We start from the raw sequence: 26,821 nt of genomic DNA, 5'->3' as shown, positions 1-26,821 counted from the left end.
AAAAACCATTGAGTTAAAAAAAAATAATAAAAGTTTTTAATTGACTTGCAAGCCCTTCCAGTGCATCTGAGCCATGCACTGGTAATTGGATGATGGGCACTTAAGGGCTCCAATAAAATGTGCTTTAGGAACTAAATTCACCATGAGATGCAGAATTCTTCGGTGGTTAGAATGGTGCACAAGTGAAATCCTACCTTACTGTCCCCAGCAGGTTCAGACAGCACTGTCAGGAGTGTGGCAGAGTTACACAACTCCCAGGGGAATTACCACACAGGGCAGGGATGAGGCTGATAAATCAGTGATGCCTCTGCATGTTTGGCAAAGCTGCACTGAAAACAAAAGCTCTGATTTCTGAGGTCTTTCTCCCTGCTTCATTTTAGCTAGGGCTGGGGCTGTTATTTCATGCCTCAGTAGCTGCACTAATAGAGCTGCTCTGTGCTGCCTGAATGAGATTTTCCTGGTTGTGAACACCAATGGCTTGAACAGTTGGGCTAATCTGAATTAACCTATACAGCATAAATACACTTGAGTCCACAAATACAAGATGACATTAGCATAGATTCCTAGGGAGCTAACTCAAATTTAGACACTGTAAAAGCCTGGGGGGAGTAGGGAAGAGAGTTAATTCAAAAATTCAGACGGGAAAACCACCAAACCTACATTTATATTAAGAGACAGTTGTAATTTGTGTGCATGAATGCTAGCTAATTCTCTGGTAAAATTCTCACAGGAAAATGAAAACCCAAACCAAGGGGAAAAAAGTTATCAACATAAGGATGCCAGCCTTCTTCAGGTGTAATTCTAGGTGAGGACTAAAATTTGCCAGAAGGAATTGAACCAAGTTTGCAGTAGGGTCTAAATTGGTTCATGTAATTGCTCAATATCCTAAGCGTGAACCTGAGGCAGAAAAAAGAAAGACACTGCACTTGCTGAAAAGAGCAGCAACAATCCCTTTACTTGCAGTGAATGAGAAAAACAAAAAAATTCTGCTTTTACAATGGCTTCAGGAGCGGTCTATTATTGTTTCACAATGTATAAAACAAGGTAGATCGTGGTGATGCAATTAACTATACTCTCAAGAAAAACCACCCTAAAAACACCAATCTGAGCAAGCCAATAATAAGAAATGTTCTTTGCTTCTTCCTTCAGAGCTGGTCTCACAGATTTGTGCCACAGCAGTTGACACATTACTGCTTCCAAAACTACACCTCTCTGGAAACGTGCAGGGGTACAAGCACTTCTCTGAGCCATATTTTTGAACAAAAGCAGCTCCTTTAAACTGAGACCTTTTTCCTCCTCTTAAGAAGAAAGTCATTGTTTGCTGCTCTGTGATGACCAAAATAAGAGTCTAGGATCTCTAGGGTGGCATCCTACCAAAAATCTGCACACTGATCTCCTAACCCCTTAAAGAGCCTTCCCTTCCATCCTTCCATCCTCCCTCTGAGGAATGAACATTCATTTACTCAGCCCTCAGCTGACCTCTCTCCTTAGAACTGCACTTAAAATAATCTAAACGACCATTTTGGTAATTGTATGCCTTTAAATTAAATTGATCTTTGAAAGATGCTGCCTCTTGGGCTGAAAAACCAAGCACAGAGTGTTCCCCTTGTTCAGGGGGAAGGTTTGGACACCCAGCCCTAAGCTGTCCCTTAAGTTTTCACAGCAGAGAACATCACAGAAACTGAATTTGTTACTATCCACAGTCCTGTCATTAATGCATTTTTACAACCTCATTAGCAGAGCCAAGCACCTTGTGTATGGAATACTTCACACATACTCCTTCAAATGGGTGCCCATATGAGGGATGGTCCATGTAGATATTTCAGGCTATGAATGTTTAAATTTCAGCTGCAACTGTTTCTATTGCCATCTACGACCTGTAGGGCTTTTTTTTACAATTCTGCATTACTTTACATACAATTATTTTAGCCTTCCTGGATGACTCCTGAATTTTCTAGGATGATTCTTAAACTGTGCTGACACAGTTCATCATAAATCCTTGTAAACACAGTTGTAGAAACACTGTGTTTATTTCAGCTGCTATGAAAATCTTTTCTTCAGGGCAGCAGCTAACAGCTTTTAGAGTCTGAGTGATCACAACAGCCAGAAACTTGATCACACCCCTAATATTAACCACATAAGTGGAACCAAGGAGGAAGGATAAAAGTAGCAGAGCTGCTGCCATGCTCTTTAGACATTTTCAATAATAAAATGACTTTACGCAGATGACAAGAGCTTGGCAGCTTCACTGCAAGGAAGAACCCACGTGTGCATTTTTTTTTCCCTTGCTTTAAATTCAGGTCAGATCATCTGGTAAACATGATGTAAATGGAAAAGTTTAGAGACCCATAAGTTGGAAACAAGCAACAAGGAAGGGTTACAAGAGGTTCCATGCAGCAATTTTAAAAATGTGTGCTTTTAACTAAAGAGATTTTCTGAAAAAGAAGAACTCAATTTAAGATACAGAATAGGAAAGGGATTAAGATTTGACATTTACTTCCTTAGCCCAAGGTCACCAATTAGATTAAACAACAGTGAAGAAAAGAACAACGAGAAATTAAACCAAGCTATGAAAGAGCAAAATGTTATAAAATATAGAAAAAGTCATATGCAAATAGACTACTGAAAAAATGTGTTTGCATAAGATTAAATCTATGCTACAGTATTAGAAATTAAATCAAGAATTCAGAAGTCTGAAAATATACTGAGTTACAACTACAAATTGTAGTTTGTCTGTTTCTACTCAACAAGCTGGTCCTTAATTAAATCATTTAATAAAGTTTAGGGGTTTTCCCCCTAACTAAGAACAGATATGAGTCTTAGATAGTGTTCCACCCTAGTTTTCCATTACTTTGGTTTTACTCAACAATAACTACACTCAGCTCCATCCCTTTCAAAACACAAATTCTCCCTCCCCTAACACTTCCCCATTCAGGGCGGATGTCTTGTTTTTTTTTGTATCTCTGGGCAATATTTTGCTGTACAGAGAGCACAAACTGCAACCCAATTTATCCAATAGGCAGTCAAAAAAACCCCACAACGTCTGTGTTCATGATCATCAGAAACTGAATTCAGGATTTTCTCCTGCTGTGCTGAGCAGGGAATTAAACTCCAGGCAGTGCAGTGGGGTTTCCCATTCACTTCCAGTAAGGAACACTTGGAAGAAGGGAACATTTACCCAGTGTGTCCAGGAAACATGAACCTCCAGGTCATTTCAACCATCCTCCACCATTAGAATTTAGATATTCAGCATCTTCCAGGAGGAAAATATTAGTTACACAGGTGAGAGAACAGAAGATATACACTTGTTTCTGTCCATAAATTGATCCACTATCAGCAGAAAAGCCTTCAAATACAGGAGTAGAGCATTTATCAACCTAAAAACAATACTACTGCTCTATTTTGCTGCAAACCAATTTCCCTTGAATTTCCAGCTGCACTTTTAAGAAAGATTAAAACTTATGAGAAGACTGGGAAGAGGTACAGTAGGAAATGTGATTATGCATGGATGGAGAGGTGCAGTTTTCACACTGACACTTAGCAAGGCTTCCCAGATTTCTGCACAATGACAATTGTCCTCTACTTAAAGAAGTTCTGCTGTAAACAAAGAGCACTAACCCTAATTTATTTACCTTGTTCTGATATACCTTGTTTAAACCACAACTCTTCAAAGCAAAGGCTGTAATGCATCCCTGCAACACTGAAATTTGAACTGCAATTCAACTTGAAGTCAAGGTATTATAGCCCAACAAGTTACTATCTCCTGCCTTGCACAGATGGAACACCACAGTAAATCTCACTCTTATTTGCATGAGAAAGAAGGGAAACTAGAAAGATGGCAAACTCTGGCTTATTAAAAAGATGTTGAGAAGGGAATAAAACCTTGTCAGGACTTTCAACAACAGGGAAGTAAAAATAGTTTTAATAGCTAATAGACAGAGTGGTCAGGAAGGCTGCCAGCACAGGTATTTAATCTTTTCTATTACAGTTTTACTAAATTACTGAGTGATCATGTGAGCCTTACCTCACAAATTAGGGCCATTTACAGAAAAGGAAGAAATAATGAATTAAAGGCAGATAACTTATGATACCTACTGATTCTCCACACACATCGTGACTGACAGCTTCAGCCATGCCTGGACCATGAGGCCAAGAATCAGTCTCAGAGTAATTAAGGGATTTACATTTCCTCCATGACCATACACATCCATCAGATTCCACACAGAATTTTCAATATTGTACGAATTTGATACTGGCTCTTTACCAGCAGCTGATTTAATCTGTATGAATCAGGGGGGCCCAAAGATAAAATCCCTGGTCTGCATTCTTCAGGAGAGCTAAAAGAACTCTTAGCCACAGTAAATTTCTTGGCAACCGAGTCACAATCCTTCTTCCAAACAGATTGTCTAGAACTTCAGGACAACACATTCCCCAGATGAAAACATGTCACGTTATAAGTAAATGAAAAGGAGCCACCTTCCTTCAATAAAATATACATTTCAATTATGTAAGAAATTTTCATTATATTTCATACCAAAATACAGAACCTCCTGCTACCAAAAGAACATTCCTTTTCTTTGATGCAATGTACAGTACACACCAAGGAACGGAGTTTTAAGAAGACTGCACACAGAAATAACTCCTGAAGTGCTTGCCGTCTCAGCAGGCAGGTATCAGACTGGAGAATTTTGGTTTGAGCTGGCAGTTGTGAGGTACACGTGTGTTCAAGAGCTAGAGTTGAAGTGAGACATCTAACCCTGGTTTATATTCCAAACAGGCAGTGTTCAAGTGCCACCATTTATCTCCCCAAGCTTTTCACACAGGCACTTTTTGAGCCTTGACTTGCACAACATCAAGTGTTTTATACTCACAGGTACAGTGTTCAAGCCTTGATTTATAACTCAGTATCTTATACTCCCTAGTGCACTACTCAAGCCTTGATTTATAGCTGGGTTGAAGGAATCAATTCAAATAAAATACTGTTCAGCCAAACCTTCACCCTTTTGGGTGAGCCAGTACAAAGACTAACCTTTTCTATATCACCTCAGAGAGCTGTGCCCAACTTTTTGTTCCACTTTTGTGGAAGCTATTTCATTCACCAAAATCCCAGTTTTTCTCTAGTCCCCTCTCAAGAATCTACACAACAGAGTTGATTCAGCTCCTTAAAGTTTCAGCAAGTTCACTGAACACAGGTTGTTTGCTTTCTTCTCGCAAAATGGAGATCAGTAAATAAAGTGTTATCTCTGCAATTCCCTATTTCTTTAGGCTGTCTTAAGAACATTAACATAATTAATGACAATGTCTTCCAACACCAGTAGTTACACCTATCTTATGGTAAGACCACCTGGGTTTGCAAGAAAAGCTCAAAGCTTTGGAACATGATGGTATTTAAATTTTAAAAAATACTTCATGAAAAAGTTAATTATCCTCATCATTAAGCCTTTGAATCAAAAATTTTCATCTCATCCAAAAGCAGGGAATCAGATGAAAACACAAAGAGTTGTGACCCAGATTTATTGCATTTGTCTAACCATGAAACCTTAACCATATAACCATTAGGCCTAGAAGGAATTAATTTGGATTACCAGGAGAGCTTTGGCACAGATACCAAACCCTCACAGCCCCCTGGCCACACACACAACCTGTATTTCCTTCCAGCACAGATTCCCCCTTCCAAACTCAGGTAGGGCAGGCTTCTAAGGCTGTGCAGCAGGTACCTGAAAATCTAAAACTGTCAAGAACTGAGTTTTATCAGACACTAGCTTCTACTTACAGAAACTGCTAAACTGAAACCTCAAAATGCTTATTTTAAATGATGGGGTACGGAGGGGAGTGGTGTTAACCAACAAGTCCAATTGTTCTGTCATTTTTTAAAGCCATTCTTCTCCAGACAGAGAATCTTATCTTAAGAGATTCTCACTGCAGTAAGATGATTACAACATCCTGAAACCTTGACACTCCATTTGCCCTTTTTGTTGCTTTAGGCAAAAGGTAGTTCCATGTCCTGAGCACAGCCTCATGTAAAGAAATGAGGACAAAGAAAACAAACTCCTGGAAAAATAAAGAGGGAGTTGAGTCTGAAAAGAGGAAGGTCTAGCAGAAACTTCCCTAGCTCTAAAATACAGCATAAAACCATCCCAGCAATACTGAAACAGAGCTGCAGACAGGCCTCATTGATGTTTTACTTTTTCAGGAGCACTTGTCTTACACAACCACTGCATGTCAGCTCCTCGTTGCTGACTTCTATCCCCATGGGGCAATTTCAGTTTGAAAAAGAGGAAAGGTCACCAAGAGATGATGCTCCTGCAAGCCTCAAGCACATAAGCAGCAATAGGGCAGATATCCCTGCTGGAGGGAAACCTGCAGCCTCAGCCAGCTCTTCACTCTGCACCAAATGCCTATTTCAGGACAAAAAACCAAGCAGCTTTTTCATTAAGCAGGATACAGTCATGAGAACAAAGCCACAGGGAAGATTTCACTAGAGCTGCTCTTCAGAGAAAACAAAACTGGTCTGACATGAATTCCACAGGCTGGGCAGTGAGGATGAAAGGTGTGGTGCCCATGAGGAAGTCAGAGGAATTTTCTTCCAAGTACTATTTCCACACAAAGCACTGACTTGACTCAACCTTGGTACATCTGAGAGGCTAGAATCTAGAAAACACTAACACTAAAATCTCACACTAAAATCTCACACTAAAACACACTAAAATCTTGCATTAATTTACACTAAAATCTCACACTAACTGGCCCCTGTACTAAAACAGACATTTTATCTCAGAGCTGCTTTCAGAGCCTTCCATCCCTGGTCTTTCCCCATGCGTTACACATCAAAACAGAATTGCACTCCTCTGTACCAGAAAGGGAAGAATGCCAGCAGAGACTCTGACTGTGCTGCCTAAGTCACAAGAGATTGATAGTCTGGGACATGAACAATGCCCTCATAAATCCCAACACAAAATTTTTACTATAAGGCCAGTTTATTGCTGTTCTCATTCCTCTCTAGCAGCTTAGTTCCCCAATTATAAAAGCACCTTTTATGTTACAGCCTCCTCATCATTTTCTCCTCAAAGTGCTTCTGAATTTATTTAAGGCCATATTCCATAAAAAACCTCTGAATGAAATCCAGGTTATCACCATAGAATAGCACTGTTTCCCCCAAGGTAATTTTCATACTTTAATTATCTCATTGCTTGAATCATCTTCCATAAGAAGCCCATAGCAGAAGCACAGCTCAAAGTGGTGCCCTTAAATAAAATAGAGAATAACACAAACTGCATTTGCAGGGGTGTTCTTTACAAAATCTCACTCACATAGACTCAGAGGAAGAAAAAACCAAAATTTTACCCTTGTCCTTCCTGTTAGAGTCATGTTAGCTCCTTTTAGACATAAACTATTCATAATAACACATTTGCAAGATCCCTGCCGGCCAGTTTGTCTCAGTTTAAACATCTTAAAATACTTTCACTCACCAAAGTTCTCAAAGTTGCACTTTGTTGGGGCCAATTGTCGCAAAATGTGTGGCCTGTTGTGCTTGCACATTCTTCTTCTTGGAGCATACATTAGCAGGGCCAGAGAAGGACACCACACACTAAGAGCACAAGCCAGGAGTTAGTTTAGTTAAATCTGCACAGGAAAAGTGTAAAGTTCAGTTAGTTTAATCAAGTCTACACAGGAAAATAAAAATTCAAATACTTGAAAAATCTGCTTTCAAGTAGTTGACTGTCACTGACTGAAGGTAACTTTCAAGTTGTTGATGCAGAGCTGCAGCAGCAAATGGAAAGGAAACAAGTGCATCATCTTCCAACTTGTCTGTTTCAATGGCCAGGTAATTAATAAGGAAAAGAAAAGTATAAGCCTAATCCCCACTTGTCATGGGGATGGTTTATATCCCATACACACTTTCGGTTTGTGTCCAGAATTGCCAGTACAAGTGGCATGGTGGCTTCCAGGCCAGTTCTGGGGGAGTGGAACTGGGAATCTGGAAATTCAGGAGCCTGATTTACTACAGCCTTTGCAAAGATCTAACTGAGCACCAAGGTGTAAAGTGGAACTGCCCAGGTGCTCTGGGGTGCAGTGGGGCATCTGTAACCTCAGCATCCCAGATGGGAAACTGGTTACCTGCAGAGACCTGCAAAATATTTCTAAATGTCATTTGCTAAGCCAGTGCTCCTCTTCCCTAGAGGCAGATGTGCAGCTGCTGGAAATGCCCAGCTGTCACTGCCTTCAGCAGGACTGGGACACTGCAGCAGCTGCTGCACATCTGCCCAGGGAGCAGCAGGGGCACAAAGGACCAAGGTGACATCCACAGGGAGCCTGAACCATTCTCCCACTCACATAAGTGTGTTTCAAAGCCCTTGGGCAGAGGGCTGTCTCCAGGAGCTTATTTAACTGCTCCAAGGAAGAGTGCCACAGGTGATCTCAGTGTTTGACAGGTAACTATGGGAATAAATCACACAGGACTCCATTTCCTTCATGGTGGAAAAAGGCTGTTCTTTATTCACATCACTCCTTTTTATACAGTGTTACAGACCTCGTGTGGGACTCCAATTGGTCAGGAGCTTTCTCACCAATTACTTTATTGGTCAGTAACGAGTTGTTATCCTGCATTGATTGGTCACTCAAACCCCCAGTGCAGGAAAAGTTGTTTGTAAGAGATAGTTTTCATTTTTCTAACAGTGTAAAAACAGTTTATGCATGCAGGTGCAAGTTGTTTTTACCCAGGAATAGATGGTTATATTAAGGAACTGCTCACACCAGGATTGCTTTCACATGGGAACTTGCAAAGGACTAGCTTGACTTAGAAGAAATGACAGGGTAGCTACTGATACAACAGAGCAGGCCTGATTTTCTGAGGCCTTTATAATTTTTCTACCTTAATGCAACAGGTAACTACAGAACATTCAGCACATTTCCTTCTGCTGCTGCAGTTTACCACCAGGTAGAAAAGGGCTCAGCCAGAGGCTTCTGGCCAGTGCCTCTGACAATGCAATGCACCCAAGTGTGGCTGCATTTCTCCTCACAGAGAAAAGCAAGAAAAACTTCCCAAGGATCTTCTGGATTCACATTCTCTGAACCTCAGAGAAAGAAAAAAACAATTCTTATCTCATGCACTGGTGCTGCACAAGTGGAATGCATTGTGGAAGATTGTTTACCTGCAGGGAATTGTTGATTTGATTCACTGACCAGTTGAATCCAGGTGTGTGTGTTGGGACTATTGGCTGACAGTCACCAGTGGAGTGCAGTTCTGTGCAGAGTTGAGTGCTTGGCAGATCCAGTTTAGATGTAATGTAACATAGTGTAATATAATATAGAATAATATAGTAGAATAAAGTAATTAATTAGCCTTCTGATAAGATGGAGTCCTCCTCATCATTCCTCCCAGACATTGGGTGAAAATATCACCAATACCCACGGGCTGGAACCTGGCAGCTTTTCATACAGAAGTATGAGTAGCAATCATGGTTTTTCAGAATTGCACAGAACTCCTGGATTTTCTAGATTCTAGGTGTTTTGAGACATTTTTGCTACAGACCATTTCAAAATCCCAGAGACCAGGCAGTCACAAGTCATAAGACCAAAAGAAAGGACTGGACCTTGCTGACACCAATTTTAATGCTGGGAAATTGTCTTCAACTTTCCTGCCATATAAGTAGAATAATTTACCATATAGTATTCTATACAATATTTTAGGTGGAGCAACTCATTTTCTAAGCACTCAACAGAAGCAGAGGCATGAAGGAATACACAGCATTCAATATCAAGAAAATTATTAAAATTTTTTTTTTTTACTTTGATGTTAGCAAACAGACCATTTACACTTTGCTTTGCACATAAATCTCTGAGAACAATGCATTTCATGACAATGAATAAACACATCTGCAGAACAAACTGAAAATTGAAGATAAACAAAAACATAGCATCAGAGAAATAAAATGCTCTAATGCATTATTTAATAGCAGGAAACTATTTCACCCTGTGGCTTATCTTTAGCTTTTTTCTGTATAAATTGACCAGACACTAAAACATCAGAAAGCAAGCCCCAAGGCCAAAAACTTCTAGATCAAAGATGAATGCAATACTCCAGGGATCCCATCTTGCTAAGAACAATGGAATTTGAAAGGACAGCTAATAGCATGTGTTTAAGGAGGCTGATAGCTGAATTTTTATCTTTATGAAAGCATGAAGTGTAGCAACTTTGGCTGCAACCTGTTGGTACCATGCCAGAAGTGCAAGGCAATAGTGAAAACCTCTTTACAAAGCTGAACCCAAGAAAAAAATTTAGCTTATTTGGCATATTTAGGTTGTTTACTGGACATTTTATTAAGCATGGTACAAGTCACAGAAGCTAGACTTGTGTGTATGTGTGTGTGCAGGAGGAAAAATACTGTACAAACTGATCCAACACTGAAAAAACAGGGCTTGTGTGCATTCACATCCATATAGTCTCCCCACCTGCACCAAACTTCACCCTGAAACTTTCTGCTCCTCTTCTAATCTAGGGGAGAAGCCAGTAACAACACACAGGGGCCACCACGAGGAACTCACAGGTTCCAACTCCAGTCTTAGTGTCCCTCTGCTGTCTTAGACCTGTCCTAGATCGTGCCCCACATTTCAACAGCAGCTATTCTTCTCATACATTCACTAGAACCCCTCCCAAAACAATCCCCATGAACACTGTTCAAGCTATTATTCAGTAGAACTGTAATTAAGAATTAATGACTTACAATAATAACAATTAATTAATTAACAATAATTAATAATTCATTCTAATTAACCCTCGACCTTCATCAAGCTAAGGAGGGATTTTGTCTGGAGCAGAGCCCAGCCTCCCTGGTGTGTGTCTGCAGCCTGGGGCTCAGTTACAAATGTCCTGGCTCATCTCTGTCAGCTTCTGCTGCTGCACGAGCCTCTCACATAAAAACAGAGAATGTAAAGGCAAACTTCAGCCTCACTTGTTTTTCAGTCTTTCTTTAGAAGACTGCCTCTAGTACACAGCTGGTGCAATGCAGGGATTGGGAGGCAGGAATGCAAGGCACAGCCAAAGCTGCTTGGCAAATCACCTTTGGCAGCCAGCACGACAAGGAGATTCGAGTCCTTGCCATGTGCCTGTCACAGCCCAAACTGCCAGCACTAATAGCTAAAGCAACCCAAAATTTTCTGTCTTTAAGACCTCATTTAATCACTTTTGCCTGTCCCAAGTCGTTTTGGATGATATTTCCCACGAAGACTGTCTCAGACTTGAGGTTTTTCTTCCAGCCACGCAGGAAGAGTTTATTTGCTCAATGCAAAAACACTGTTTTGTCAACATTTTTAAACAACTGTTAAGTCTAAAAGCTTTTATATCCATCTGCTTTTGAGCACAGACTGAAAATTATCAAGCTGTCAGAAATGTTTCTTATTTAGCCCTATAAAATCTTTCAAATTTGGCAGTGTTAAGCCTCTATAAAGCTGCAGCTTGCCCATGCTCTGAACTGACAGGTTAGAATCTGGCAGCTCAGCCTCCTGAAGTTACCATCTGCCCTGATCATTCCACAATCCAAGACTGAGCAGCACTTCCTTCACAGTTGCTGCCTTCAGTGCCTATCAAGCTGGACAAAGGAAAGCAGTCTGGATTCATGTATTTTTATACTCATATCAAAGTTCTGGCTGTTTCTCACAGGAGAAGAAGTGCAAGTCCTTTCAAAAACAGACTTCATGAACGACAAATCAGAGTGCAAAGCTAAATTTCTCAACTGCATCTCCCTATTCCTTTGTACATTCAAATTGCTTGAAATTCCTCCAAGGACCAGCTGTTACTTGCAGCTTTACTGTTCCTTGTTCTCGTGCCCTTATGGAATGAACACTGACTCACAAGGCTCTAAGTCAGCAAGTAAATTCTAAAATATCTATTTTAAGTGTCCTTGGTGTGCAGACACCAGAGCTTTGAAAGCATGAGAGAGGTCCACATCAAAAAGAGCAACAGTCAGTCTTTTTATTTCAATGCATGCAGTTAAACCCAGTTACATGGACACATAGTTTCATGCACAGAATTACTGATGAAAATTTACATACATTCCTAATTACACAATTATTTTAATTTACACTTTTCAGCTCATGTTTGTATTGTTCAACAAGTTTGATGGCTTAGCATCACTTTAGAATAACATTCTGTATCATTTGTAACTAACTTTGCTGAGGAGAAAAGGAAACTATAGGCCAGATATTCAAATTCCTGTATTTAACATGAGTTAGGAAAATATGACTTGCTAGTTATTCACCTGACTTCCTTTCTCCCAGAGCTGTTTAGTGTCCAAGACTTGTTAGACTGTGGTGTGATCAGATAGCTTCACTTCTGGGTTCTGTAAACTCAGTAACAGGCTGGAGATTTTTCCCCTCCAAACTTTCAACAGGGTGTTTAGGATGAAAAATTTGCAAGCTCCTTCTTGTTTGATCACATATACTGACAAAATTAGCAAGGTCTCATTGTGTAAAATGGAATGCAGCACTTCACCATTCCAGAGCAAGCCTTCAGGAAATGCACTATTTAAAAAGAATTTGGTTATTTTATTTTAGCTCAAGTCTCAAATGTGTCTTCTTCACACCCTTAATATGGCTAGTCACATCCTGTCCTCAGACACCTCTGAGAATATGGTTCTCAGTTTCAGAAAGAAAAAGACAGCAGAGAGGAATAATAAAAAGTACATCCTCATCTACTAGAAAGAAAGGACAAAACCTAAACTGAAAGCCTGGGTTTCAGATGTAGAATCTATTGATTTTTAGTAGAGACTATAAGTGAATGCCCTCATTCCTTCTTACTGCTATAGCATTTGTCTATAGTCAATAGTGAATCCAGGTAGAATATAGAAAAAAAAACCCAAAAGTAATTTTTCAAGTCAGGTGTTCCTGTGACTTTACTGCTAGAACCCATGCCTTCAACTCCTTAGGAATGAGAAGAGCTCAATGGTTCCACATCAGCCCCCTCCAGGCAGCAGTTATCTGCCACCATGAAAACATAATTGAGCAGAGTTAGAGGAACATCTGCTCATGAAAGAAACATCTATCTCAGCTAATCCAAATGCTTCAATAAAATCTTTCAAGGTTATCGTCTTTTGGCTCTGAATAAATTGGATTTTCTGTCACACGTCTTCCCCCTCCCACAAGGATTCAGGAACACAAAATGCACGTGAAATCTATCTAACCTACATCATCATCCAGAACTGAAAGGTTCTCTTTGCATCACTCTATGTGTACTATTAAATATGTATTTATATATTGACAAAAGATCTAGACTCTGACTCATATCTGGTCAGAACAGGAAAGAACCCAGGGAATGTATAATGTTTAACAGGCAGCATAAAGCACTTTTTGGCCTTTGTTTATGACCAGACCAGGGAATAGTTTGAATTCAGTGCTGTCTACTGAAGACAAATTCCCCGTTGTTCTTTTGAGCTCAGAAGTCAAATCCATGATCCCATATCCATAATATTTCAAGTTAACCTAAGACCTCTTCTTTCATTCCCCATGATCGTTTATCCAAAGGGGAATCAGCAAGTGCAGATTAAATGCTCCTCCATCACTAAGAGCCATGGTGAATTATTGATGTTTGTTTTGTGTTGGGCCCTTCTGGGGGCTCCCCAAATGGGGGAAACCCTCCTGCAGCAGTTCTGTGCCAGGAAAAAGGAGACGCATGGAACTGTTTCAGTCTTCAGCTTCTTGTTTATTGTCATCTAGTTTTGCATGCTGTCCTGCCCACACCAGGCTCAGTGCGCTGGAAATGCACCACAAAATGGCCACAGATGTACAGTTTCAAGGTCTTTTAAAGTTATCCCAGCCAATTATCTCTTAAAATGTACTTTATTTCTACTCATCTGCCAATCCCTTGACTGTCCATGTAACCTCTGCACTGTGCTTCCCTGGGCCACCAATACTGCAGGAAATTGAGTAGATGAAGAAGACAGGGTCTACACCCAAATTCCTCCATCTTGTTTCCTATCTACACCCAAAAATTGCAAAACCTAAATTTCTCACCCAAGTGACATGCTATACTACTCTCTACTATCTATTTCACACTTCGATAGATTCTAGTCTATCCCAAAGTCTTGGAAGCGGGAAATGGAGTAGATGAAGAAGAAGAAGACAGGGACTACACCCAAATCCCTCCATCTTGTTTCCTATCTACACCATACTAAAAATCCCAAAACCTAAATTTCTCACCCAAGTGACATACTGTACTACTCTGTATTTCACACTTTGAGAGATTCTAGTATGTCTCGAAATCTTGGAAGTCGTCTCCATGGGCGAAGGTCAAAGGCAGTGTTTCTCTGGGGGTCAGAACCCCCCAGAGCAGACAGAGAAATATTCCCTGTGCGCTGGATTCCCACAGGAAATCTTCTTGGAAGCTGCAGAAGAATAAACACAAATGCAAGCACAGATTCCTCAGCATGCCTGGCTGCAGTGCTAGCACTGATGGTGAGAGCAGTTCGGTGACCCATACATATGGAGAAGCTTCACACTTCTCATTTGTCTTTTCTGAAAATAAAAAAACACTGATAAAAGACCAAACCCCTGAAATTTTCTGAACATATCTCAGCTTGATCATTTCTGGATTGGAGCTCAAGGAATGCCAAGTTTGGCATGGCAACTGACAAGTTCTGTGACCTCTGACAAGTAAATCCACTTTTACAGCTTCATCTCACTCACAGCCCTTTTTTTAACTGTTGTGTTCTTCAGACAGAACTTGTCTTTTAATATGCCTGTATACAATGTCCCAGTAAAGTGAAGTCAGGCCATCATCAAACTCTAACCAAAGCTGGAGCCTTAAGGTGTTCTGACACTATTTTTATTGAGACAAATTTATTTTTACTTTGAGAGTACTGGAAGACGCTGAGACTCATTGAACTGCAACAAAATGCAAACTTGCTTTAGTGAGGAACACCTGAAGTTTTATGAGCTGAGTATAGAGTGGTAAGAATTCCCCCAGCTACAGTGAGTTGTAAAATTAAATGTTTCTTTCATTTGTACATATGCTTAAGTGTGTTGTCTGCTAGTTGTTGCAGTTTAAACTGTTTCATAAAATAACAAATTATTTTTATCATCCCTTTGGAATGTTCCATCATTATTGTATAAAGGCAAAAGCATTTATCAATCCTATGTAATTACTTTTAGTGCAAAGATGTATTGGTGAAAATGGAGATATAACTATTCAGAGAACATATTTCTTTTATTCCCTTATTATCACACTTACAGAGCAACCATGCATAGAATAAACAAATACATTTGAAGAATGGGTGCTTGGTTAGATTATCACAGGTAATTCATGTTTTCATGCCAAAAATCTTTAAGCTTTCGTTGGATCTCTGTCCTCAATCTTCCTGAAGAGAAAGTCCTGTTTTGCCAGTTTTAAAGGTCAGAATTTGAGGCAAATGAACTAAATTAGCACATCCTACCCTGGCCATCACAGTCTGATGCCCTGAACAGTATGAGAACTCCCCTTCTGCTTTTTAGCCAGTACATTTGCACAGGACACTAAGTCTGCTTGCCAAATTTCATTTGCAAATCTGTGCCTTCAGCTGACATAAGGAAAAAACTACATATATTTAGAATATATGTATACTTCTATATGTATATACACTCTTCCCTACAGTGGTAATTTCTCCTCCTGGGTCTGACTGATTGAACACCCAAAGATCAAAGAATTCCATTCCAGTCTTTTTCTGGGTTTTCTATTAATTATTTTATTACTTCATAAGTTCAGGGTGAACTTTGAGAGCATTCGAGATGAAGGAAGAAAGCACACAGCAAGAGTATTGGGGAGATTCACCACACAAATTCCTGCTAGCATCTATTCCCCACAAAGTCTGCAGGAAGCATGACTTTTACCAAGGTACCTACTGCTGATACTACAGTATGTCCCTAACAGCTCATTATGGAATTTCAAAGAGCTCACTGTCCATCAACTCCACTATTTGCAGCATAAGGCAACATGTGGAGGACTGGCCTTAAGATTCCTACTCAAGGATTTCTAAGAAGTGAGCTCAGACCTCCTCTGATCTCAGGATGGCAGGTTTTGGTCTTGAGATGGCTCTTCTAGAAAATGTGAATGTCAGATGGAAAACACAAATAGAGAAGTATTTTGTTTCTGTGTCTGCCTACTACCTTCAAATAACACAGTGTGGAGCACCTCAAAGTGTTAGTCATGGTCACACAAGTAAGGAAATTTCATCAGGCACTATTGATCTTCTTTTCCCCTAAGGCTTAGAACTCATGGGCGTCCTCATCATTTGCCCTGCTCCTTCCTTCTCTTCCTTTTGGGGGCATGAGCAGCAATGCAAAAATTCCTGTGCCTCTCTGCTGTTCTTGCTTTTTATAAAAAAACAGCCAATAAATGTCAGCATAAGAGAGCGGGTCCTCAGTGAATTGGTGACTTTTAGCAAATGCTTGTGTTGTATAGATTCATGTATCTAATTTGAAACAGCTTCATGCCTCACTGGGACAGTATTACCCGTAGAAGACAAAGCAAAAAAGTCTCACTCTCCACATACTGATGCCTTAAGTTTGAGCTTTCATATTTTCCAGATTCTGACTGCATTGGTATATAACTCTGAACTTCATGTAAAGTGTTGGCAAGTTCTCCCCACAGCTCAGTCACACAAAACAATCCTTTTCCAGCCCCAGAACCAAGCACTGCAGCATTACAGCTTCAGGCCCAAAAGCTGTAAACAGCAGGGAATTGAGGAGAGCAGACTGAGAGGATGGGACTGCATAATGTGGAGCTGGAATTGAACAATTAACCCCAATATGGAAATGGACCAAAATTTATAAAAGTGTGAAAACTCGTGACCCAGGGTTCATCTTGCATGCAGCCACAGCCAGGCTCTCGCACTGCCCAAGGTGTATCCTTTGAAGACCTTTTAATAAATCCCTACTTTATTCCTTTAATTCTGTCCAGCCTCTGTTCTCAAGGCATCAATACTCCAATTGAGATTCCAGCTCCAAAAACAAAGGCAAGCTACAGTTCCTGCAGGAACCAGAGACCAGCACCTTGGCACCTGCATGGTGCCTCAGGACCTGAAGCACTTCCCAGACACCAGCCCCTGTCTGTTGGCTTGCAAACATTCCCTGGAAGGTCAGCACATTGCTTTGCTCACTATTTCTCTACCAGCTCGGCATTTCTGACCTTTTCTTTGGTCAGTTATAATAAAAGCAAAACCCCTCAGCTGCAGCAGGAGTTTCCAGACCACTTTGCAGAATAAGTCTGAAGAGTTTCACTGGTTATTTTGATCAGCCTAGTCTATATAACTTGAAGAGTGAAAGCCTGAAGCTGTTTCAGAGTTTAACTTAGAGTTCACTAGTAAAGGTAATTCAACAAGATATCACAATCTGGTTATCACTTTGGCCAGAATAGTTTTATAACTTAATTATTTTCTATCTATTCATTATTTCTTCTCCTCCTGGGAATAACAGCAAGGATGATTTTTGGTTTTTGATAAGCAATAGACATATTTCAGTGCCTTCTATTTTCTCATTAGTGAACAAATTCTTTACCAGTTCAGAAATTCAAATACTATTAGAAGCACCATTTAGTATTTAGACCAAAATCTAAAAATTAAAAAAAGGCAGCTAGAATCAGTAGGTTTATAGCAAAAGTAAAGCCCTTTGCCATTTAAAAAGGCATTCAATGGGAATAAAAAGCCCAATATACATTAGAGCTTGCAAGAGATGTATCTTCAGCAGTAATTATTCAGAGGCTGATTTAGCCAAAGTCAGTGTTCATTCATTTCTAAAATAGAATGTAGCTGTGAGTGACCAGGTGGGACTCTGCCATTAGTAAGGTATTAATGAAATTCCACTTTTTTAAATGCTAGCTAGGAAAGGCATTGGAGAGAAGTGATAAAACTCAAACCACGGCTCAGTTTTTCAATTGTTTAGAGATATATATCTCACAAACAACCAACACTTTCAGAACTTCCTCAAAAGTCAAGATGTAGGATCCACTTCACATATCCTTCCCCACATTCAAAAGTTTCATATTAGTTTCACACCATCACAATAACTCCAGCTTATCTGACTCTGTTTGTCAGAACATCATTGTCTTCCAGCTTTGAGATTGCTAAAAAGGCAAGAAAACTAAGAATAGACTGCACCAGGTAGAACATTTTGCAATTTTAATGATGAACATACTTGTGCATAACCTTAGTCCAACAAGACTGTTCAGAGGGTACATTAAATGATTTCACTTTTGTGTATAGTTAAAGGTTGGAGGACCATTGCTACAAATTGAAAAACATTCAACCACTTTGTTCTTCACTTACTTGTGCTTTAAATGATGCCTGTTCTGCCTCTGAATCTCCATGCCAACAATCACAGATCCCTTGGAGGCAGGAGGGGGTGTGAATTGTTAGGAGCAGAGCAAAGTGAGGACTAAACTCTACCTGTCTCAGTAGCTCTAGCAGCTTCTGTTTGCCTGCTGAGCCACAAACTCTAGACCTGACTTGTCTCTCTTCAAGGTGATGTTCATAAACAGCCTGCCCCTTGCAGGGCTATCAGCTTCCCATATGCTGATTTTGACTTTACTGTTCTTATCTTCAATTTTCTTCTCAATTTTAGGGTAGCAGGGGTTTCACACATCAGACATTCTTCCTGTTTTACATCTTTTGCTCCTTCCTCCCCTGGTACCATGGGATAACCTGGATGCCAGGGCTGTTGACTTGTTTTGGAATCTGTTGGTGTCAAAATAAGGGAAAAATAAACAATTTAAATAATATAAATAAACCAGCAAAGACAATTTTACTTTGGTACTCCTAGAAGGGTTTATATCAGAACTTACCACTGCTGCCCATCCTTTTTTGTTAGAAGAAAAAGGACCTGCATCACAGGCACAGTTCTGTCTTCTCAGGAAGGCTGACAACAGCTTGTTAACATTAACCTGAAATAATATCACATAGTGTTAAGCATTAAGGCAGGGAGCTCCCAAAGACAAATTCTAAAACAAAGCTATGGATGGATGGTCACTTATCGTACTAGATGGTTTTCCTTCATAATCAAACTTATCCTTCCTTCTCAAGCCCTCCTTTTCAACAGCTCTGTCAGATTCATGCATCTTATCTCAGACAGCTGGAGCAATCCTTTGTAGCTCTATATTGCAAACACTTGTCAAGTGTTGCCCAGTCATCACTAACAAAACACTCTTTTCTTCAGAAAGGAAACAAAGAAAAGCAGATAAGGGTGGTTTATATCCACCCACAGGGCTGGGACTTCTGTGTCATCCTGGGACAGAGAGCCTGAATTCCACACGTTGTAAACCACTCACCAAATTTATTTCAAAAAGCCAATCACAAGCATTTGGAATCCTGGAGCTGTTCCTCTGATAGATTACAATGCTGTAGAAACTGTCATATCAAAATCTTCACACACAGGCAGATTCTCAGCACTTTGCTGTTGTGCTGTACAAGCCCCAGCAGGGCACTAAGCACAAACAGAAGGCTCAGAGTCCCCCCCTTGCTGTTCCTTCCACATGACTGGCCACTCTAACTGGCTCTGTGTCAATGAGGAACACTCCCAGCAGTGGGTAGCACCAAGCTGCTGCTTGCCAAGATCTGCCCAAGTATTGGAAACACTCATTTTCATTCCAGGACAAAACCCCACAGTTTTCCATTTCTATGGGAAATCTCCTATTTGTTTCCCTTGGAACTGTACACAAAATAAAGCAATAGATACTGAAATCTAGCAAGAGATCAAACTCTGGTTTTAACCCTTTGCCACTACTTTCCTAGAAAATCAGAAAGAAATCTTAAACTCCACACTAATCAAGTTGAAAAGCATGAAAAACACTTCTTTGCCTGCAAAGATCAGTTTTTAACTAGTTTTGATCCTAAATCTCATGGGAGCAGAAGGCTAAAGCCAGGATTAGGTTCAAGAATGTGTGTCACATTCCTTTGTCACCACAACTCTGCAATCCTACAGCCAGCCAGGTTACCCTTGCAACAATATTGTTTCCTTGGAGGAGTCAAGACCAACAGATTTAGCAGCAGCCAAATTCCACAGTTAAACAACTATCCCTCCCAACTCCTGTCTAGCTACAGAAAGAACTATTGCCTTCAGAGGACTTTTCTATAAAGAGAAAAAAAATTAAAAATTATATTTATATACCTATTTTAATACACAGGTAAATTATCCTAAAATTGTGAGTACCGTGGCAGAACCATGTCTGGTTCCAGATCACTCAGTTTGTTTCTGTTGATGCCAGTGTATATCAAGTTTCCCTCCCCTCTGACATACAGCCTTACTAGCTCAGTATAGGAGACTGGGCTCCACTCAAAATTACATTCTTATGTACAAAGAATGACCTGAGGATTTATGAGACTCTCTGTCGAGTTGCTAAGAGGAAGTTGATGAAGGTCTAACATCACAAGGATATTCTGAAATTGTAAACTACACTGCCTATCACCCAGCCAGTGGAAAGGGTGACATTTCAGAGCTGGGTAAGCTCTGTCCCCAGGCCTCCTTCACTTCTAAGCTGAAACAATGGTTTGGCTTCACACACCTGAAAATGAACAAGCTTCCTCTGCAAGCACACACAAGCTGAAACAACAATCACAGTTTTAAGGGTAGGCACAGCAGAAAGAGGAGCTGTAAACCCCTGACTTAGAGTAGCAGCCCCAGTAGAAGCCTTCAGCAGAGCTCAAAAAAACTCCACAGGACTTTGCAAAAGCTTCCTTTAACTACACAGGCATGGTGGCTCAGGTCAGGCCTGACAACTGCAAAAGCCAAGGCTCAGATTCACTAAGGGCTATTGTCCTAAACAATACCTGACTTTGCAGAATCATCATTAAATAAAAGCCTGTAAATTCAAAGCTTAAATAAATTATCTTGTCAAAATAGCCTATGCTTGAAATATTATATATTTTATATTTATTACATATTAATATTATATTATTAATAGAGTATATTACAGATATATATTTATATATACTATTAATATGTATTATATTGCATATTAATTACAGTATTACATATACTATTAATATATATTATATACACATATATAATACATAATATAGAATATACTATATAATATCTATAATACTATAATATATATTATGTATTTTATACTATTAATATTATACTATTTTAATATGTATTATTTTAAATATTAATTACAGTATTATATGTACTATTAATACTTATATACACTATTAATATACTATTAATGTGTTGTTTAATATTATATATATGTATACTATAATACATATGTATATTATAATATTATATATGTTTTATAATATAATATCTATTCTATTATATATACTATAATATATATCATAATATATATTAATATATATAATAGCTATTTTAAAATAATTAAATATTTAAAATTATATATAATAATATATTATATGATTTGTAATATATAATATATAATAGGAATAAATATAGTATCTAATATATAATAAAAATAAATATAATGTATATAAATAAAATATTATATATATAAAATATATTTATATCCTCTCTTCACTCTGTACAGCAAGAATTAACCCTACTTTCTGTAGCATAGAGTTCCTAATTCAGCACAATCACATCTCACACACATAAAGAATAACACTCTTGATGCAAGTAGGTTTTTACAAGATTCTTCATTTTTTTAAAGCCGATTAGGTCCACTGCATCCCAATCAGTTTACCATACACAATTACCACAGCATAAGACACTTCTCAAATCATCCCTCCCTCAAGCCAGAAATATTTTCTGAAAAACAAAGTTTGGCCCTAGTCCTGTGAAGCCAGACTAATTCAGCTCTTCAGAAGTAGCACTGTAAATCTGCTTTCTGATTTACCACAGAACTGTTTCTAGTAATTTGACAGCTAATAGCAGAATCATGCACATGCTTGAACACAATTTCAGCTTTGCTCCAGATGCTGCCAAAAATGAAGCTGTCATATCTGAATCCAGCTGATGTAGCTGTGTTGGGGTTTTTCACAAACAGGACAAGAGTAGAGGGATTCATTCCTTGAGCTTTATTGTGGCATCAGCCTCATTACAGGGTTGAGACAATAGAAAAATGGCAAAAGCTCACATCTTGCCAGCAGCAGCCAAAGATTTCTCTGTTACAGAGCATTTTAAAACCTTCCTAGCCAATAGCACATTGCCAAAGCTTACAGACAGTTGTTCTGGCCAATCACTAAAAGCACACGCACGCCTGCTTCACACAATGCTTGCTTTCTATTAACAACACACAATACACCATTATTAAATTTAAAACCTTCTACTATCATGCTAAGCATGTTTTCCTGCAGGCTTGAGGTCTATCTTAGCCAAGCTTAAAACTCAGGCTATTGTTCAATGTATTATTGCAACTTTTTCTACTTTCAGACTTTGCAGCTGCAGCTAGCTCTGAGTTTTCTTTCTTTCTGTTTCTAAGGCCTGCTTTTACACCTTTCTGGAAATCCTCTTACCTTTACTATTTCCCACAGCAGCAGCAGCACAGAGGGATCTAGCAAGTTTCCTTAGCCCATGCACAGGCCAGGTTGTTGTGAATAACAGCCTCCCTGGATATCTGCTGAAGATTTGATCTGCAGGCCTAGGGCAGAGCTAAGGGCTTGGAGCAGCAAACATTATGCTTATGAATCACAGCAGATTTCAAGGGTTTCAAGATTTTACACAGCCTTTCATATAACCTGTGTGCAAACTGGAAAACACACCTGGCAACAGTACCGAGGCTCAGCTTTTCAAGGGGAAGGGTAGAAATGGCCTGGACCTTAAAAATATTTCCTACAGTTACATAATAGTACAAAGTCTATTGGTGTAATAGACCAATTATTAGTGTAAATGTGAGAACCTTCCATTCACTTGGGATGTAATCCTCATTCCTGGATTATTTTTTGCTGTAGTTCACGTATCATCTACTAACTATGCCCTTCCCAGCTCATCTCATGAGAGCAAAAGCACAGCAGATTAATCAGCTTCAGAGTTCTGGAATTTGACACAGAACACAGGCATCATGTACATATTATAGGAACAATGACTGATTTTTGCATGCAGTATCTGCTTACTCAGAGCTAGCTATTTGGATTTCTCCTTGAAGCTAAGCTTTGCATTCAGTGAAAGCATCTCCAGCTTTCAGCTAGAGCCATCCTGTTGTCCCTTTCTGAAAGGGAAGAATGCAGAAATACTTGCAGGAAAAACAAAACAAAACAACCCACACAAAAAACCACCCAAAACCAACAAACCACCAAAAAATTTAAATAAATAAATAAATAAATAAATAACTACCAAAAATCAACAAAGGACAGAAGAACAAGCTCTTCAAAACAGTAGCATAGTCTAATCAACTTGTTGGTGAAATGAGGGGTCAGTATGAAAACACTGGACAGTTCTCACATATGCAAATTTCTAAGCACTTCTCCACATGGTCAAAATGCATAATTCTGGGGGCAGACTTAAACTGTAGTGCACAAAAAATTTAAAAAGTTGCTAACTAAAACAAAGCCAAATAATTTAATCAAGTTATTTGAATTGATATAGTAGAGATCAAAGTAGATGAGTTAATGTTTCCCCTGGCTTTGATCCAGGTAAGGTCTTAATTAAGATGCTCCACTCCTTCAGTCCAATAAATTAGTGACAGACCAGTTTATCTAGAAAACAGGTGGCAAGGCTAATAATAGAGATCATAGGATCACAATTACTGAAACCAATCGAGGTCTTGTTTCAATGATCATGAAGTTCTACACCTGTAACCACCTAAACAATCTGTGATTGAGGGCACAGGAAGGCAGAGTTATTGAAGGTTCAATAATCATGAAAGTTTAAGAATGGTGTCAGGGTATAAGAATAGGAAGACAGTTTGACCTAGATCTTGGAAGAAAGCTTATGGTGATGAGGAAATCTCAGTTCAAATGCTGAAATTTTGTCCTCCTCCACAGGTGTTAGTTATTCTGCAGCCAGCTTTGTCACAGCTATCAGAGTGTACAGACTAACAAGCTGTTTTAGAAAAAATATCCTTGACACATGGCTAAAGAGGATTTATAGTGTAGCTGTATGTGAAATAGCAAGGCAAATACAGGTTAACTACAAAAGATAATGAAGGAACAGAATCTGTCAGTAAAAGGAAAAAAGTCTTCAAGGTATTTACAACAGATCGTCAAAATATTTCAACATGATCTGTGCAGGGAAAAAGTGGCAAAATCCCAGCAAATTCCACGCAGTCTGAGTGGACAAGGTAGCCCAAACCCACTAAAAGCATGCACAGAGTGGGCACAAAGTGCTGTGATTCCTGGGCCTGAAGGATGAGCATACAAACCCAGAAGGGAGTAGACAAGCAAGGCTTAGCCAAGCACATCTTTTATTAGTGCATCAACACAGCCCAAGAATCCAGCAGACCCCACAGTGAGGAGAGGATGAGCTGCTGCATGAATTGGGTTTCTTCTGGGCTTCCAGCTCCTCCTGCTCACACAAGCAAATCAACATCATACGAGCTAAGTGCCCAGAATTCATATCAGACCACCCTTCTCTAGTCCCTATTTCCTATACTTGAGTACATGTTTCTGCAAATGACAGGATGGACTAGACGTGCTGGAGCCCGAAAAGGCCACACACACATATATTTGTTATTGGGAAAAAGGCACTTTCAGTCCATCAGAAGGCAGTTTTTAATTTTCTAGTTAGAGTTTCAACAAACTGAGGAGGAGGCAGAACACTAACTAGAGCATTAGTATTTGGAATACAATTTCCTAAGGAAAGACGGTTATTTACTGCCTTGTGTAAGCAGCTTCCACAGTATCCAGCCTGGTTGGTAGCAAGTGTGTAGCACTTGCTAAACAGTGACAAAGGAGCCTATTCCCACTGCATATATCCACTTTCTGCAAGAGCATCAGAAGCAGCTACCAGCTGATTTCTCGGTCTGGATACAAGGATTTTGATAGCCCCCAACATCCATGCATTCAGTTCAAGTTAATTTTGATAGCCCACAACATCCATGCATTTAATTCATGTTAATTTTGATAGCCCGCAGCATCCGTGCATTGAGTTCAAGTTAATTCTGGAAGTAAAGGCAACTGTTGAATGCAAATAAAATAGCACCCACTTCACACAGAGAAGACTCAAAGCATGATATCTTAGAAATTAACTATCAGCCACTTCAGAATGTGTTTCCCCAAAAACAAGCTCTAGACAGCTTCACATGATCTAACCTGGGTTGGTAGGACTTTCAGGTCAAACTGGTTTAAAATCCAGTATAATGAATTTACTAAAACATTAAAGGTCTCTTCATATTTCACGCACATAGGTGTAATGTCTGTAAAGAAAAAATTGCTTCATCCCTCTGAAGTTTTTATACAAGCACTTTAGACTAAAATATTTCTTCACAGATGTCTGTTAATCATTTGGTGAAAATCCCAGCTGGTGCAAAGCAGAGGGACACCAAACAAGCAAGCTGCAGACACTGCTCATTTGCCACTTGGTGTGTCAAGTGAAACTCTAAAATCCAAGAATTTTACTAAACAGCTCTAAACTTTAACAGGAAGCGGGTTTCTCCTCTAAATTTGCAAGAACACACTTTCAACAAAGCAGCAGCAAATATAGTTTAGGAGATACAGTGAATAACTGACTTCTCACAGACTGACTAGCTGTTCACTCCTGCAAGTAGAGACTCTGCTTTGGTACTGATCCAGACAGGAAGAGACCAGGATGGATTGACTTTGACAAATGTAAACTAGTCAACATATGCTGGCAGGAAATATTTACATCAGTCAACCACAATTCTGCCAGGACCGCTAAACATCTTGTCAGTCTACAACACGAATGTAGTGAACACAAGGCAAAACAGAATACTGAGGAACAAATTTGGATAGATGGCTCTAATTGGAAGAGTATTTTCAAAACCTGGGCAACAAATGCTCAGGCAGTTGACGTTCCCCCACTGCTCACACCTTCCTGTCTCTTTCACCACCCTCTCTCACAGTGAGTCAGCAATGTGGATGTCAGCCTCTAAGTAAATCTTTCTAAATAAAAGTTACCTAAGCTTTTCTACCTTAAAAAACTATCCAACCAGTTACATCAGCCTGTGAGCCTCACACAGCAGGACAAAAAGCCTCAGGGTAGATCTTTCCTATGATGCCTTGCATAGGCTGACCTAGAACAGAGATCAGACAGAGATAAAGAATAAAGCAGGGATTTATTAAAAGGATCTCCTCAATGGAGCCCCCTCGGGCAGCACAAGAGCCCAGCCAGGGCTGCACCCAAGATGAACCAAAATGGTCACAAAATGCACGACCACTCACGGGGTCTCTCACTTTTATCAGTTCTGCTCCATTTGCACATTGGAGTTCATTGTCCAATTCCAGCTCTAGTCCATCCTTGTTTTTCTCTCTTCACCTCACGTTGTTTGTGCTCTTGGGCCTGAGATCTGGATCATTTGTCCTTGGTCCCCAGCTAGAGAAGGAATTGTTTTGTCTCCCTGCTCTGTGCACAGAGCTCACCATCCCCTAATATGGAGCCCAGACCCACACATTAAAGCAGCACAGAATCCAAAAATATAAAAGCTAAACCCTGAGGCATCACCTAGCCTGCAGAGATGATTATGCTGTGAGATTGGCTCCATTGTCCAGTGGCAAATACACGGCATTAGTTGGGAGCACTGTGACCTCACTGCCAAGGGCACTCTGCCTGAGGAATGCAAATCTATTCCCACCACCCCTTGATCTACTGCTTTTTGTACAAGTCCCTTCTTCCTATCCTTGTTACTCAAAAAGGCAATATTGAAAACACTCACTGCAGCACTGAGAACAGGAAGATCCTGTTTCACTGAAACTGTCCTGGTTTCATTGCATTTGCCAAGGGGGAGTAG

The sequence above is a fragment of the Pyrgilauda ruficollis genome, unplaced genomic scaffold (genome assembly GCF_017590135.1).
Source record: "Pyrgilauda ruficollis isolate IOZ18807 unplaced genomic scaffold, ASM1759013v1 scaffold79, whole genome shotgun sequence".
Taxonomy (NCBI): domain Eukaryota; kingdom Metazoa; phylum Chordata; class Aves; order Passeriformes; family Passeridae; genus Pyrgilauda; species Pyrgilauda ruficollis.
The sequence above is the reverse complement of the archived record's forward strand: the minus strand, read 5'-3'. Positions refer to the sequence as shown.